The sequence below is a fragment of the Nematolebias whitei genome, chromosome 7 (genome assembly GCF_014905685.2).
Source record: "Nematolebias whitei isolate Nwh7 chromosome 7, NemWhi1, whole genome shotgun sequence".
Lineage (NCBI taxonomy): Eukaryota > Metazoa > Chordata > Actinopteri > Cyprinodontiformes > Rivulidae > Nematolebias > Nematolebias whitei.
Genome location: NC_056504.1, coordinates 51,589,599 through 51,606,233, shown reverse-complemented (window position 1 = coordinate 51,606,233; position 16,635 = coordinate 51,589,599).

Here is a 16,635-nt window from a genome sequence, read left to right as displayed (position 1 = left end):
ATGGATGATGGATGGATGATGGATGGATGATGGATGGATGATGGATGACAGATGGATGACGGCTGGATGACGGATGGATGATGGATGGATGTTGGTGGTCACCCAGACCTCTTGTCATCACTTCCTGACTTCATTGAGCTGCAGCTTACCTCTTCACACGGCGACTGTTCAGCTTCACCACCTTCGTGGCTCACAGGTGCGTCACAGGTAAGTCACTTCCTGTGGGTCTGAGCCACTCGTTACTCGACTTCATCTGGTTCTGAACGCTGCTGCTCGTCTTTTAACTGGTACCAGAAAACCAGAGCACATCACCCCTGTTTTAGAATCACTGGCTCCCAGTTTGTTTCCAGATTCATTTGAAGGTTCTTTTGTTGGTTTCCAAATGTCTTCCTGGTCTCACAGCATCTGTCCGACCTGCTCCAGCTGTTCCCTCACGTTCCCTCAGATCAGCTGATCAGCTGCTGCTGGACGTTCCAAAGTCCAACAGGAGGCTGAGAGGTGACCCTGAACTGTGGAACGAGCTGCCTCTGACATCACTTCCTGTTTTTAAATCTTCTCTGAAGACACGTTGGTTCTCTTTGACTCAGCATGAAATGTTGGTTTTACTGTGTTTAAGTTATTTGTTTCATTGTTTTTACTGTTTTATGATTTTAACAGTTCATTTATTTTATGGTGTCAGTTGATTTCATGGTTTTCATGCTTGTTTGTGTTCGTGGGCAGCCCTTTGTCCACCAGTGTTGTTTGAACGTGCTTTATAAATAAAGTTGTATTGTATCAGGAGAGCTTGGCTTCGAGCCCTCGCCCTCTTGGTGCGTTCAGAAATCACACCGGGGTGTCCAGAAGGCACCGCGGTCCCAGCTTGAAGCGTGTAATGAAAGAGCCCGTTCAGAGCTGAGCATGCTGTGAGGTCTCTCACCTTTGACCCTGAAGGAACAGACCTTTTTGGAACAGGACTGGACAACATAATACATTTGTGTAGCTCGTACAACAGGAAGAGTGGCTCAGATTTCTTCTCACTGAGTTGCTGCTTTGATTTGATTTAGTGTGATGTTCCGTCTTTTCCTCCAGGTTCCTGAGCTCCAGGGTGGAGCCCATGAGCAGCAGCAGCTGCAGGTCGTCCCACTGACTGGCTCCAGGACCTTTATGCTTTTATTTTATTTTTTTATTACCTTCATTATTGGAGTTTGAGTTCTGTTCCTCTCTCAGTCCTTGTTCTCTCGACAGATTGAACCAACATATTCTTTCATATGAGAGAACAGCAGATAACGTTACACCCAAATAACTGATGCAAAGTGAAACCACCCATCGCTGCAACGTGAACTGGATTATTGTACTCATCGTGCCCCCCCCCCCCATCCCCAGCTGTAAAAGATATTTGGTAACTAAGAAACCCAGTTGACAAAGTGACAGCACAGAACTGAAGCTTGTACAGTCAGACATGCTGAGTAATCTATCACGGTGCACTAAGATTCATAACTGGCTGTAACTACCGTACCCACCACTGCTCCCAGTATTCACTGGTTAACCGGTCACCATTAACTTCACACAGTCTCTCCCACTGGTACATCTCCATCTTTAAATCACTTCCTGGTCTGCTGCCTTCATACATCTCCTCCTACATGTCTCTGTGTGAGTGCAGCTACAGCGTGCGCTCTCAGGACATCATTACCTGCAGTGTTCCCTCAGTGAGGACTGAACTAGACAAAAGGACCTTCTCCTACTCCGCTCCTGTTTCCTGGAACATCTTGTAAAAAGACCTGAAGCTCTCGACCTTTGACCTCTCTAAGTGTCTTTAAGAATCTGTTGGACTCCTGGCAGGGACCAGTGCAGACATGTTCCTGTTCTTAGTTTTCTACCTTCACCTTAGAATCCAGCTGTTTTGTTACTTTTCTTTTAGCCATCCTGTTTGTAAAAAAAAAAAAAAAAAAAAAAAAACCTGCAGTATGACTTTTTATAACTGTTTATTGTTGTTGCTGTTGTCCATTGTTGTCATCGTTCTTTGTTAAATCAGGTTTCTCTTGTAAACGAGTCCTCGAGGCTCAATGGGATTAAAGGTTGAATGAACAATGACCATTAAATGACATAATCCTTGTTTTGACTAAACATAATGTAATCTGCACAGAAACATTCACAGCGGGGGACAGATGAACTTTGTGAAGGGCTGATTGTACGTTATAACCACTCTGAGTTGTTGAAAGTTGTTGTTGTCATTAAAAGCTAAAACTCTGAAGTATAAAAGTTTAAAGATCTAATCTTTAAATAGATGTGAAAGAACAAATACTTTGAAGTCAATAAGTTTGAGTCCTCTTCATGGAAAAAGAAGAAAATAAAACTTGAGAACTGAATCTATTCTTAAAGCAACAGTTAGTGATTTATATTTCAATGATATGTAATAAACATAATGGTGAATACAGAAGAAATGCTATTAAACTTGACTTTTTTAATCAATAAAAGAGTCACAAGACTGGCAGATGATTTAATTTAACAGGATTTAAAAAGTAAAACAACATTCCAAGTTAATGATTTGAGTCTTGGTACAAAGCAGGCCTCATAAACTTTTGAATTTTGAGAAATAATTAATTGTTATTAAGCAAAAATATGGAATAAAAACATTCAAAATGTGATAAAAAGAACAGCGTGACACTTTTTGAATATGGCTAAGTTAAATATGTTCAAGTCATGTGACAGCAGATAATTACTTTTTGTTTTCTACTGTTAACAAATCTTCATGGGTTCGTTCATTCAAGCTCACAAGCATTTTGCACTAAACTTGAAGTTTTATAGTTACGTGTATTTTGATCCATGTGACTCTTTTTTAATTTCCTTGTATCTCAAGTATCAAATAACTGAGTGGTTCCTGAAGCTTCGGGCTTTAGAGCTGTTTTTTGTCCATGTGAGGACGTTTCATGTTGCAAAGGGACTCTTCAGCTGTTTACATATGTTCGTGGACTCGATTCCTCTTAAATGTGGGGAGAAAATGCCCTTTAGCATTTGTCCCACGCTCTTTCTCACATGTCTTAGTAGCACTCTGCAACTCATTGTAGCTCTGTTTCACTGCTTCTGGGCACCAAACATCATTTCAACCAAAACCAGAAGAACCGCTGAGAACATGCTCCTTTTGTCTAAAAAAGTTAAATCTGGTCCTCTGGACATTCAAAAAAACAAAACAAAGCAAATCAACAAAAAAAAAAATTTGATTTGCTTTATTTTGTTTTTTTGAATGTCCAGAGGACCAGATTTAACTTTTTTAGATTTTTCTACCTGGATTATTGAGCATGCATCAGGATATGCTCCTTTTGTGCACTATTTTACTCTTCTTCTTCTTCTTCTTTGAGCTTTTCCCTCTTCAGGGGTCGCCACAGTGAGTCATCCTCCTCCGTCTCACTCTGTCCTCTGTGTCCTCTGTCCTCACTCTGTCCTCTGTGTCCTCTGTCCTCACTCTGTCCTCTGTCCTCCCTCACTCCAACTAGATCCATGTCCTCTCTAACTGCCTACATGTCTCCTCTTTGTCTTTTTCCTGGCAGCTGCATTTCTAACATCCTACTAATAATATACCCACTGTCCCTCCCATGGACATGTCCATGTCCAGTCATCTGGAAGCTCTTTCTTACCACCCAGAGCCTTTAACAGCTCCTCTCTGAATTTCTCACAACATTCTTCCTTCTTCATCTTCCACCATTTGGTCTTCTTCTCTGATTTGACTCTTTTTCTCTTCTCCACAACAACAGTCATTCTACACACAACATACGATGCTGTCTGGCCACGCTCTCCCCTGCCACAACCTTACAGTCTCCAGTCTCCCTCAGGTTTCCTCTTTACCACAATGGACAAGTACAGAGTACACATAACCGCAGACGCTGCACCAATCCATCTGCCAACCTCACGCTCCACTCTTCCCTCAATCGTGATCAAAACCCAGAGATACTTGAACTCCTCCACTTGAGGAAGAACCTCACCCTTGTTGTGGATAGAATACCACGTCGTGTTCAAAACGGCGGAGGCGTCGCCCTTCGTATAAAAGATTTATTTGACACAACATGGGTTACAGATATTCAGAGACAAACAGTTACATTAATAAGATATATGCATATAAATGGAGCATTAAGACCAAACCGCCTCCAGCGTGCCTCTCTGAAAATGCTCAGTGCGCGTGCGTCATTCCCGGCCTTTTATCCCCGTCTGAGAAGGCTAGCTTCCTGATTGGTTCAGCTTCTGTAGCTATGGTTACGACGTAGCCCGCCCCCTCAAGGACGTTACGTCTATATTTCAGATAAGTTTTGGTTCGGCTTTTGTTTAAAGTTTAACTTGCTATTATAATTTAGGGATATAAAATGATTCGTGTCTAAATTGTTTATGCGTAATAATTAATAACTATTAATTATTACCTATCTCCTGGGTGTTAATTCACTATCTGTTGGAGGTCTGGTGATTCTGTTTTAAGGCAGAATCATCTTAGTTTGTGTGTCTGCGTTTAAAACCGTTAACACTGTTTGTTTAACATGATTATACCTTAGTGATAACACTGATTTGAAATAGTTGTTTATTTCTAGGAATAATTATATTATCTAACTTGGTTATACTCTTAATTTGATTTTACTTAGTCAAACTATACTGTTCTAGCTTTATTTATGTTAATCAGTCTGCTCTCTGTCCTGATTTGATTGCTTGTAATTTATCAAATGTGAACTTGTAAAATTATCTTTAGCTACTATGAGATTATATTTAAAGGTCAACTAGTTAGACTTAGCAAACACTTTCTATAAACATAGTTCAACCTTGGAAGAAAGACACACACACTTTATATGACATGACATTTTGAGTGCTTGATAGGAATTATAAAAGGTATAAAATATTAAATCCAACACCCTCAATCTGAAGAGAACAATCCACCCATTTCCGGTTCGGGACCATGGCCTCAGATTTGGAGGTGCTGATTCTCATCCCAGCTGCTTCACACTCAGCTGTGAACCGCACCAGTAAGAGCTGAAGATCACGGCATGATGACGCCAACAGGACCACATCATCTGCAAAGAGAAGAGATGGAACTCTGAGGCCACTGAACCGGACTCCCTCCCCCCCCCTGGCTGCACCAAGAAATTATGTCCATAAAAGTTATGAACAGAATCGTGACATTAAGCAGCACTGGTAGAGTTCAACTCCCAGCATGAGGAGGTCTGACTTATTACCAGCAATGCGAACCAAACTCTCGCCCCGCTTGTTCAGGGACCTAACAGCCCACAACAACGGGCCCCAAGACAAACAGCAGCACAATTTCTGCTGGCACCCTGTTTGTCAACAGCACCGGTCGCAGTCATTGTTAACCCGGGCCTCGGCCGATCCGATATGGTTTCTCTTTGATGAACTCACTCTATAGTTTTGGCCAGTGTTTTATGTCGGATGCCCTTCCTGACACAGTCACACCCCTCGCCTTGGGACTGGCACAAGAGATACACTGGCTTGTCCAAAAAAGTCAAGTCAGGTCCTCTGGACGGTTTAAAAAACAAAAAAACTGTAGAAACTTTTCGTCTTTCGTTTGAAAGACTTCTTCAGTCTGATCAGGAGGACCTGACTTATCCTTTTTTGGATTTTTCTACCTGGATTATTGAGCACGCATCAGGATATTTTTTACTCAATGCTGATTTATTTTCTTTCTTCCATCAGATATTGTTTTGTTTCCCTCACAGGCATGTTTCTATTTGTCATCATGTAAAATTACATTTACTGCAAGGGCAAGAAATACCATTAATACTATGTGAAATAAGCCAGTCAGAGGATTTTTGGAATTTGATATTTTAAAGTGTATTAATTTCCAAGTCAATTTCTGCAAATGTTAATTTGGCTTAAAAATAAAACCATTGTTAATGATACTTTGTGCAAGTTAATACAGGCTTCACAATAAAAGGTTTTAGAGCTTAGTTTGACAAGAAGAAGAACTGGAAGTAACAGCTGAAGATGAGGTTCTCCTTAGGAGAGACAAGGATGGAGAAGATCAGGAATGAGATCATCAGAGGTACAGCACAGGTTGAACAACTGGGAGATAAAGTTAGAGAGGACACACTGAGAAGGTTTGATGTCCAGAGGAGGGACAGTGGTTTGGACATTTCCAGAGGAGGGACAGTGGGTTTATTGGTAGAAGGATGTTAGAAATGCAGCTGCCAAGAAAAAGACAAAGAGGAGACATATGGATGCAGTTAGAGAGGACATGGAGGTAGTTGGAGTGAGGACAGAGGACACAGAGGACAGAGAGGACAGAGTGAAGACAGAGTGAGATGGCGGAGGATGGCTTGCTGTGAACACCTGAAGAGGGAAAAGCTGGAAGAAGAATAAATTTACTGCCTGCATTTTGCAGATATGTTGGATTGTGAGGCAAACTATGACATTTTCACACAAAGTGTTCTTGTGCAAAAATTATCAAAGAGGAGTAAAAGCAAAAATTGATAATACCTTTAGTAACTAAATAAAACAAATCTCCATTAGTAGCCTTACTCTGACCGTCATGTCATTACACCACAACTACAAATAATAATGAAAAAGTTGAACCATCTCTCCAACGTCCACGTCCAAACAGCTGTTTGTCCAGCTGATATGTTTTATGATACATATGGATATTTCATCACAGTTTACACACGGTTCTGTGATTAGACTGCTTCTTTCCCACTCTGCAGGATGCTCTCTCCCCCCAGTTGTGAAGAGTGGGGAGCGGTTACACTGCTGTGTGTGTGTGTGTGTGCGTGCGTGCGTGCGTGTGTGTGTGTGTGTGGAAAGTCAGTGTGATGGTTTAACTTCGTTTCTAAGAAATGAAAACACTCACCTAGTTTCTACTTCAGAAATTCCAATCTCAGCAGTTGCGACAGCAGAAACTCGGTTTTAAAGAAGGAGTAAAAATGTTTCTTAGGTTCTGGAAGATTCTTTGTGAGAGGATCATTAAAATCTGTTCAGTGGCTCATGAGTTGACTCGCTGACAGACAGACACTGACCATTACACAATCCATCCCCAGAGCAACAATAAAAACTCAAATGAAACTCTTGTCATGTCCTGCAGGTGTTAAACTCACCCGTGGTTTGTAAACTTAATCAGTTTAAAATAAGAGGAACTTGTAAGTGAGAAACAAGCTGCTTTTAATTCCTCTTGTGGTGACCTAAGGCTGATGACCTGACCCGTTCAGGATGTGGATGAAAGGGTACTCTGTTGCTGCTCTACAAGATTAAGTTTATGGTCACCCTCAGAGGTTCTGCCTAATCCCTCTGCCTCAGCATTTCCAGGCCTTTTCACAAATATCTTTCCAAGTGGAAAAATACTGAACAATCCCTAAAAGTCTGATTTCTTCTATATCCCCAATGTTGTAATATTTATATGATGCAAGTATGTAGACTTGCAGAACAATGTTCCAGTGTTCACTCTTTGCATATGCTGTGGTTAGCTGCAAACACTGACTTTGGATGATTTTGTCACTTTTAGGATCTGTATATTTTGGTTTGCACCTGTTCAGCCAAACCTGCATTAATAAGGACAAACATTGATGCATAACTAAAGTTTAAGTAGAGATTAAATCAGATGTTTTACCGCCACCAAGGCTGTTTTAACAGAGGTTTTACTGACTGGTTTCCAGAATTAACACAAAATAAACTTGTTTCAATTCACTTTAAGACAAAGAAACACAAATCTGGAGAAAAGAGTCCACATGAAATGTAGATGAGCACGTGGCAGATGAAGCAACCCTTGTTCCTCAGCTGTGCAGGAACAACAGGGACACGTGGACAACATGCTAACATGCTCAGGATTCACGTGTTGAATGATTTGGCAGTCGTGTGTGTGATGTGTGAGGAAGTGACACAAAGATAAAACAGAGACGAGAAACATGAATATTTAGAACCAGACCCAAAAAAGAAGCACCTCGATACGAGTTGCTTCTGTTCTGATTGACACAAAAATATATTTGGCTCTAAACGCACCCTAGGGACAATCCATTGAAACAAGAAGCAACCCCAAACCGTCACCCCTCTCACCCTACAACTGTTCATAAAACGATTACGACCAAGTGTAAAAGCAGTCTTAACTCCACATATCACCTCTCAGCCCTTTGGAGGCCTTCAGGTGAAGGAGGTCCTCACAGTAAGATGTCAGACCAAGTGTTGGTCCTCGTGATGAATAAAACAATACACACGAAGAGGGGTTTGCTGCTTCTCATCCTGTTTGAGCAATGGATTAGTGGTTAGAATTGTTGCCCCACAGCACCAAGGTCCTGGGTTCAATCCCCAGTTTGGACCTGGTGTCTTCCTGTGTGGAGCTTGCATGTTCTCCTTGTGTTTGTGTGGTTTGTCTCCAGGTGCTCCAGCCCCTGGGCTGCGTCAGGCCCAGGACTCCCTCACAAAACAGATCTGTGACCTCACTGGGACTGGCCTGGTTAAATAACATTTAATAAAGTAATACATTTTTATGACAGAGTCTGTTCATCCAGTCAACATTAAGTTTTACTATACAGATTTTAGTAAAGTACAATTGTATAAAACCAGTTGAAACACACCAGTTTGACTACAAAACTGCATAAACTTCCATTTGAACTATTCAAGAAAGCATGAAGATGACAGTAAATGTGATATTATTTTAATGGACTAAGTTGTCAAAGATTTTACCGTGATTCTGCAGAAATACTTCCAATTTCTTGAATTTGTAATTTGTTTCTTTGTGTTTCCTGATGGTCACCATTTAAACTACTATGATGAGAAATACAACGATACAAATGTCAGCAAACATCCCAGAGATCAGAATCACCATTAAACCCGTCTTTACTGATCTCAGAATGAGTACTTTGTTATAGGTTGTGAGAAAAAAGTTGATCCTCCATTTAAAGTTATTAGTTTTGTTGTTTACTTGTCATATGCAGGTCAACAGTACAATAAACTGTTCACGATGAGAAGAACTGATCTGACTCGCTAAGAACAAAAAACAACAAGAAATACTAAAGCAAGCAATAAGAGTACAAAATAAAGTACCAAAAAATGAAAAAGAAATATAATACTAACAAAGTCCAAAATAAAAATAGTAAACAACAACTTGATAGAATATACCGGTGCAAGTAGGATGAATTAGTATAAATAAGTATTTCACAGGTAGTAATATAAGATGCACATGATTTATATATTGCACATAACTAGCACGTACTACACAGACTGTGCGGCAGGTTATTACACAGGTAGTGAGTAACATTGAGATTTATTGAATTATGTTAACAGGGTAGTGACATACGTGACATATGGCATATATGTCATATATGTCATGTATGTCATGAGATATGACATACACGACATATGTACTGTACATGATTCAAGGATTCAAGGTTCTTTATTTGTCATTTGAACAAAATTATGTTCACAGGGTCCCAGTTCCATCCAACAATAAAAAGTAAAAGGAAAAAAAATGATAAGATCTAAGATATGAACTAAGAAAAACATCAGCTAAAATTATGCTGAGCATTAATAGCATAAAAACAATATGTAGAACAGCAGCACGAACATGAGTCTGTGTGAGCAGATGAGTGTGCATGAACACAGCAACATGAAACAGATCAGCAGCAACATGAAACAGATCAGCAGCAACATGAACAGATCAGCAGCAACACGAAACAGATCAGCTGCAACATGAAACAGATCAGTAGCAGCATGAAACAGATCAGCAGCAGCATGAAACAGATCAGCAGCAACATGTAACAGATCAGCAGCAACATGTAACAGATCAGCAGCAACATGAAACTGATCAGCAGCAACATGTAACAGATCAGCAGCAACATGAACCAGATCAGCAGCAACATGAAACAGATCAGCAGCAACATGTAACAGATCAGCAGCAACATGAAACAGATCAGCAGCAACATGAACAGATCAGCAGCAACATGTAACAGATCAGCAGCAACATGAAACAGATCAGCAGCAACATGTAACAGATCAGCAGCAACATGAAACTGATCAGCAGCAACATGTAACAGATCAGCAGCAACATGAACCAGATCAGCAGCAACATGAAACAGATCAGCAGCAACATGAAACAGATCAGCAGCAACATGAAACAGATCAGCAGCAACATGAAACAGATCAGCAGCAACATGTAACAGATCAGCAGCAACATGAAACAGATCAGCAGCAACATGAAACAAATCAGCAGCAACATGAAACAAATCAGCAGCAACATGAAACAGATCAGCAGCAACATGATGTGCTTTTTCACAGTGATTCTCCTTGTTACAGATTCATGAGTCTAACAGCCTCAGGGTAGAAGCTGTTCCTCAGTCTAGTGGTTCTACACTTAATGCTCCTCAACCTCCTTCCTGAGGGGAGTGGGGCAAAAAGTGTGTGTGCTGGGTGAGTGTGGTCCTTCATGATGCAGGTGGCCCTCTTCCTGCATCTGGAGGTGTAGATGTCTGTGATGGTGGGGAGGCTGACTCCAACATCTTCTGTGCAGCCTTCACCACTCTCTGCAAAGCTTTTCTTTCTGCAGCTGTGCAGCCTCCATGCCACACGTTGATGCTGGAGCACAGGATGCTCTCCACTGCACACCTGTAGAAGGAGGTGAGGACTGAGCTTCCAGACCAGCTCGTCTCAGCCGCCTGAGGAAGTAGAGTCTCTGATGAGCTTTCTTCATCAGGCTGGTGGTGTTGCTGTCATTCATGTGTACACCCAAGTACTTGTAGCTGGAGACCACTTCCACTGCAAATCCTCCTATATTCAGAGGGTGGGGGGGTGTAGGTGTGTTTGTTCCATCTGAAGTCCACGACCATCATGATACAGCCTCGTTGTGCAGCTTGAATAAACATATTTGTTGTGGTTTAGTGCAATGTTATTGTCAATTGTTCACTATTATTACTATTATTATCAATAGTTCAGTAATCTGACAGCTCGTGGGTAATAACTATCTTTGAGCCTTTTCATGCATTACGGACGAGCGTTTGCAAGAAACTGAGTTAGTGCCGATTTTGCTGTAACATTTATGCAGCGTTTATGATCCCATAAAACATAAAATACGTACGCCTAAATCAACACTATAAAGTCATTACATTGAGACTAAAGCCTTATTCACCAAACTGTCCCCTTCTACGAGACAGTTTGTTTCATGCTAATGATTTACCGACTCAACATGTGGGAAATTCCACAGATACATAAGTGAGTATAAAAGAATAAAAGCTCGACGAAAGAAACAAACGATGTGAGATTGTCATGGGTCGTTGCAAACGACAGACAGAGTTACATCACACAATGACGTACAGGAAAGTAATGAGATCAAATTCAACCCCAGAAGCTTAGAACCAAACTCAAGAGAGTGAGAGCTCTTTTCTTTGACAGGTTTATCCAACCTAATGAAAAATGTCGACAGCAGACCTTTATTATTGTTATAGTGAAAGGAATGCAGGAATATGATATGAAGATGATCCAAAGTTAATTTGAAGTAAAGCCATGAAAATAGAAATTAGGTTCCTTTTTCCCTGTTTATGTTTTGGTTCATCATGTTTTGCGATAAACAACAAACATAAAAATTACTACTTAATAATAACGAATTTAAACTCTTGCACGCTGTACTTGAGTTTAAAGACATTCTGGAAACTTCCTTGCATTGCCATTCGCCAACCAGTTGCCGTAAAACACAAACTTCAGAATCATGACGTCACAACACGCTTTGTTCCCAAGATGAGAACAATTCTTACAGTAACTCAAGGACTTTCAAAACTTTGGAAACTGCAGCGAGGAAACCTTAAAAGGTGTTTTTGTGTTTTTCACGCAGCCCTCTGACATTAATCTCTTGCTGTGCAGATTAGCTCGGGATTCTTGACCCTAAAAGGTCATCGTGTCTGCAGTCTGCAGCCACAACGGTTGGAATGTGTTAGCCACAGCGATGACAGCTTCAGTGCACAAACGTATAATCTCCCTAACATGCCAACAACCCCCATCAATGTATGACAGAAACATGCACCAAACATCTCGTGTCATGATCATTTAAATAAACTTGTCTCTTTGAAGATCTGTTCCATAGAGCATCTTGCTGTACTGACGTCAGAACATAAAAGTTTAATAATCTGACTTTGGCATGAAGAAAATAAATGTGTTTTCAAAACTCCCAGGTCGACTAACTCACGTTATTATGTTGGAGATTTAGAAACTTGTGAATTAACTTTTAGAAGGTAAACATTAAAAACCCAGTATGTCTAACTGTTTGACCGTGTCTGTAACGGTCAAATTAATTTAGCGTCATTGGGGCCTGGCTGGGCAGCACGGTGGTGCAACTGGTAGAGCTGCTGCCTCTCAGCGAGCAGGTCTCTGGTTCAAACCCCGGTCCAGGGGCCTTTCTGGGTGGAGTTTGCATGTTCTCTCCGTGCATGCGTGGGTTTTCTCCGGGTGCTCCGGTTTCCTTCCACAGACCAAAAACATGCATGTTAGACTGATTGGTAACTCTAAATTGTCCCTAGGTGTGAGTGAGAGAGTGAATGTTTGTTTGTCTCGTTTGTCTCTATGTGTCCCTGTGATGGACTTGCGACCCGTCCAGGGTGTCCCCCGCCCCTCGCACAGTGATTGCTGGACATGGGCACCGGCGACCCCCGTGACCCAAAATGGAATAAGCGGGTAAAGATGATGGATGGATGGATGGATGGATGGATGGATGGATGGATGGATGGATGGGGCCTGGCTCAGATGTTGTGGTAACATCACTGGATTTAAAGCTCCCCTGATGAAACGTCTAATGGTTTTAAACTACACAAGTCCAGTTCTTTCTTGATTTGCATTTATTTATTTATTTAGTTAGTTAGTTAATTGGTTAATCTGTTGGTGAATTTGTTAAGTGGTTACTTGGTTACTTACCTACCTGTCTACCAACCAACCAGCCATGTCCTGAATGAAGGAGAGCCGACCCCAGAACTGGCTCTGACAGAGACTCTGTCGATAAACTCTGTCTTTCTGTGAAGAAATAGAGTAAAATATTTTTCTGACAACCTGGTGATGATGGAAGAAATGCTGAATATTTGTTTAATAAAATGTTGTATTAAAATACTTTATTAACTGTGTATTTGTTTGCTCTTTTCATTCAACCTTTACTTCTACAGGTTAGTGTCCCTGAGCCTCGAGGACTCATCTACAAGACAGACCTGATTAAAACAAAGAACACAGACCAGGTGCAGACAACAATAGACAATCATCTAAACATGTTTAAAATGAAAAGTCTATGGAAGAAATGAAATAAAAACAAAACAAAACAGCGACATCATAAAAAGGTGTACAATACTAAAAACAGGAACATGTCAGGTTTATGGTGTCGACTTGGTTCTTGGTTGTGTTCTTGTTTCCTGTAGATGTTTTAGCTCAGTGTACGGTCACCACCAGTCTAATGTCAGTCTTGTTAATTTGGTTTTATTCCACCTTAGTTGAATTTATACATTGTTTAAGATGTGTAAATCTAATTTATTCTTATCTCCTAGCGTTGTGGTGTGTCCATCTTTACTGGCCTGTGGGGCCTCATTGAGTTCAGCTTCTAGAGCCTCACCTCATGACCTTTCGATTGTGATGTTCAGGACACACCAGGACTTCATGACAGCTGTAAATGTTTAATGCCCATTCATGGTAGAAAATTATAATGTTATTAAATCTTCTTTGAGAAAAGCTGCTCGTAAAGTTTAACTAGACGGACATTGTGTGTACTTTGAGCCCAGGTGGACGCTGGAAACTTCAGGGCTCTGATAAATGACACATGAGAACAAGAAGGACAAGAGGAACAAGCTGCAGTGAGTCTGTTGGACAAAGGTTGCCTTCAATCAGATTCAGGCTGATCTAGCTTTAGGGGAGCTGAATGACCCAAACATTTACCCACAGGTCAAACATCCTAAATGACTGCAGTTCATCTCATGAAGAATATTTATAAGAAATCATCTGAACCATCTGCACTAATGTTCTTAAACAAAGCTAAGTAGACACATCTTAATGGTGTTAATTAATGGTGATAATGTGGTTTTTATTATGTTCTGCTGTTGGTTCTTGTTTGATGAATGTAGAGCGTGTCCAAGGAGAATTACTGTGGTGCACGATAAAGTTTGTCTTATCTTATCATCTATCAGCCTTGTTGTAGATCTTCTGACATGTTTCTTAATTTGAAATGCATCTCCTGTGAACAAATTAATGGATGTCTGCACATTCATTCAACCTTTACTTCTACAGGTTAGTCTCATTGAGCCTTGAGGACTCATTTATTTGTTTGTCGTCATTATCGGCATCTTTTTTATGTCTATATTCTGATTTTCTCATTTTGTATTTTGCTTTGTGTGTTACCTGTTGTTCTGTCTGTACAGCACTTTGGTTGGCCTCGTCGCTGTTTTAAGTGCTTTATAAATAAAGTGGTGTGGTATTTACAAGAGACCTGCGACACTGTTCAAACTCAGGGAATGGATTCCTGGAAAAAAGTTTTTTAAAGGCAAGTACTTTTTATTATATCGACCTGGAGTTGAGTTTTATCACTCACGTCTAACTTTTACAAGTGTTAAAACTTAAACGTTCAAACACTGACCTCAGCATTAACACTTTTAACCTTTAAACACTTTCACTTCAGTAAAAGTTGATAACATTTTCATTGGAAGCCAAAGTAATAACCAGGCCTGTGCAAAAATGACCACCTGTGGGCCGTTTGTGCAGCAAAGACCTTACACCACCTTACTGGTCCAAGTTTGTCAGAACAAACTCTTTTATGAGCACACGGAACAGTGAAAATAATCGGTCAAAAAGCTTCACCCATGTGTGAGCTGAAAGTAAAAAGCCATGTGGCTCTGCTTTTAGAGCACTCATTATTATTTATGTGAACACTGAAAACACTTCGTGGTGCCTAAATGTAATCTTCACATCCAGGAAAGACGCTGCCGCAAACTTTGTCAACACATTCATCCATTCAAGCTTTAGTTCTACAGGTTAGTCCCATTGAGCCTCGGGGACTCATCTACAGGAGAGACCTGATTTTAACAAAGAACAATGACAACAGTGGACAACAAAGACAACAATAGACGATCATAAAGGATGAGTACAAATTGAGATCTTTTTGAACAAGTGAAAATAAAATGGTGTTTAAAAGGAAAAGTAACCAAAAAAAAAAAGTAGGTTGTAGGGCGATGTAGAAAACTAAAAACAAGAACATGTCTGCGTTGGTTTTTCCAGGAACTTAACAGATGTTTAAAGTCACTTTGGGTGCATTCACACCAGCCCTGTTTAGTCCACTTTAATCCAACTCTTGTCCGTTTGCCTAGAAAGTCCGGTTCGTTTGGGGAGGTGTGAACGTGCAATCAAACTCTGATGTGGACCTAAAAAGTGAACTCTGGTCCACCTAAAAACCTAAGTCTTGGTCCGGTTGAAGTGAACTCTGGTGCAGTTTGAATGCAGAGTCAATGCAAGTAACCTGGAGACTGCTCCAAAAGCAGGAAGTGGACTACAGCGCAGGGCATTCTGGGTAAATACAACCAAAACAAGCGTGCATCTCTCTGACCTCATATGGAGCCGTCAGCCGCCTTGTGTGAAAAACCACATTGTCCATGATCTTCTGCTTCATCTTCTGCTCATGCTGAGTCCATTGTTGAAAAATGACAAAACAGAACTCCTTAAACCGCTCAAATCTGACGCCACTCCATTTTTGTGTTTATTTCCAGAAGAAGAAGAAGAAGAAGAAGAAGAAGTGTCTTCTTCAGAGGTTTGTGTGTTGTTTCCTTCAGTAGTTCTTAGTGCAGTGCCACCACAGGTGTGTGGGGGGGGGGCAGTGTAGGTTGAGTGACTCGGTGCAGTGTGAATGTGAACCGCACCAGCTGAAAATGTAAACAAATGTTCTGAATACCAAACTGGTCTACTGGACTATCAGGTGTGAAAACGACCTCAGAGAGGTCAAAGGTCGAGAGCTTCAGATCTTTTTACAAGATATTCCAGGAAACAGAAGCGGAGTAGGAGAAGGTCCTTTTGTCTGGAGGAGGGCCGTACCAAAGAGACCATCTTATCACAAGTAGAATTGGTTTGTTCCACTTTGGAGTAAGTTGTTGGAGGAAGAATCAGTTTTGTTGTGTGTTTCCTTGACTGATGAAGCCTTCTGGATCGAAGGCGAAATGTTTCAGCACTAAAAAAGAAACTGTCCTGATGACATGACTGAAAAATGTTGGATTGTATCCCTGGATTATTGAGCATGGACTTTGTTGTCCTTTTGTCTAGTTCAGTCCTCACTGAGGGAACACTGCAGGTAATGATGTCCTGAGAGCGCACGCTGTAGCTGCACTCACACAGAGACATGTAGGAGGAGATGTATGAAGGCAGCAGACCAGGAAGTGATTTAAAGATGAAAATGTACCAGTGAGAGAGTCTGTGTGAAGTTAATGGTGACCAGTTAACCAGTGAATACTGGGAACAAAGTGAGCAGAGGCGTCTGGGCAGAGAACTAAGTGAGCAGAGGCGTCTGGGCAGGGAACAAAGTGAGCAGAGGCGTCTGGGCAGGGAACAAAGTGAGCAGAGGCGTCTGGGCAGGGAACAAAGTGAGCAGAGACGTCTGGGCAGGGAACAAAGTGAGCAGAGGCGTCTGGGCAGGGAACAAAGTGAACAGAGGCGTCTGGGCAGGGAACAAAGTGAACAGAGGCGTCTGGGCAG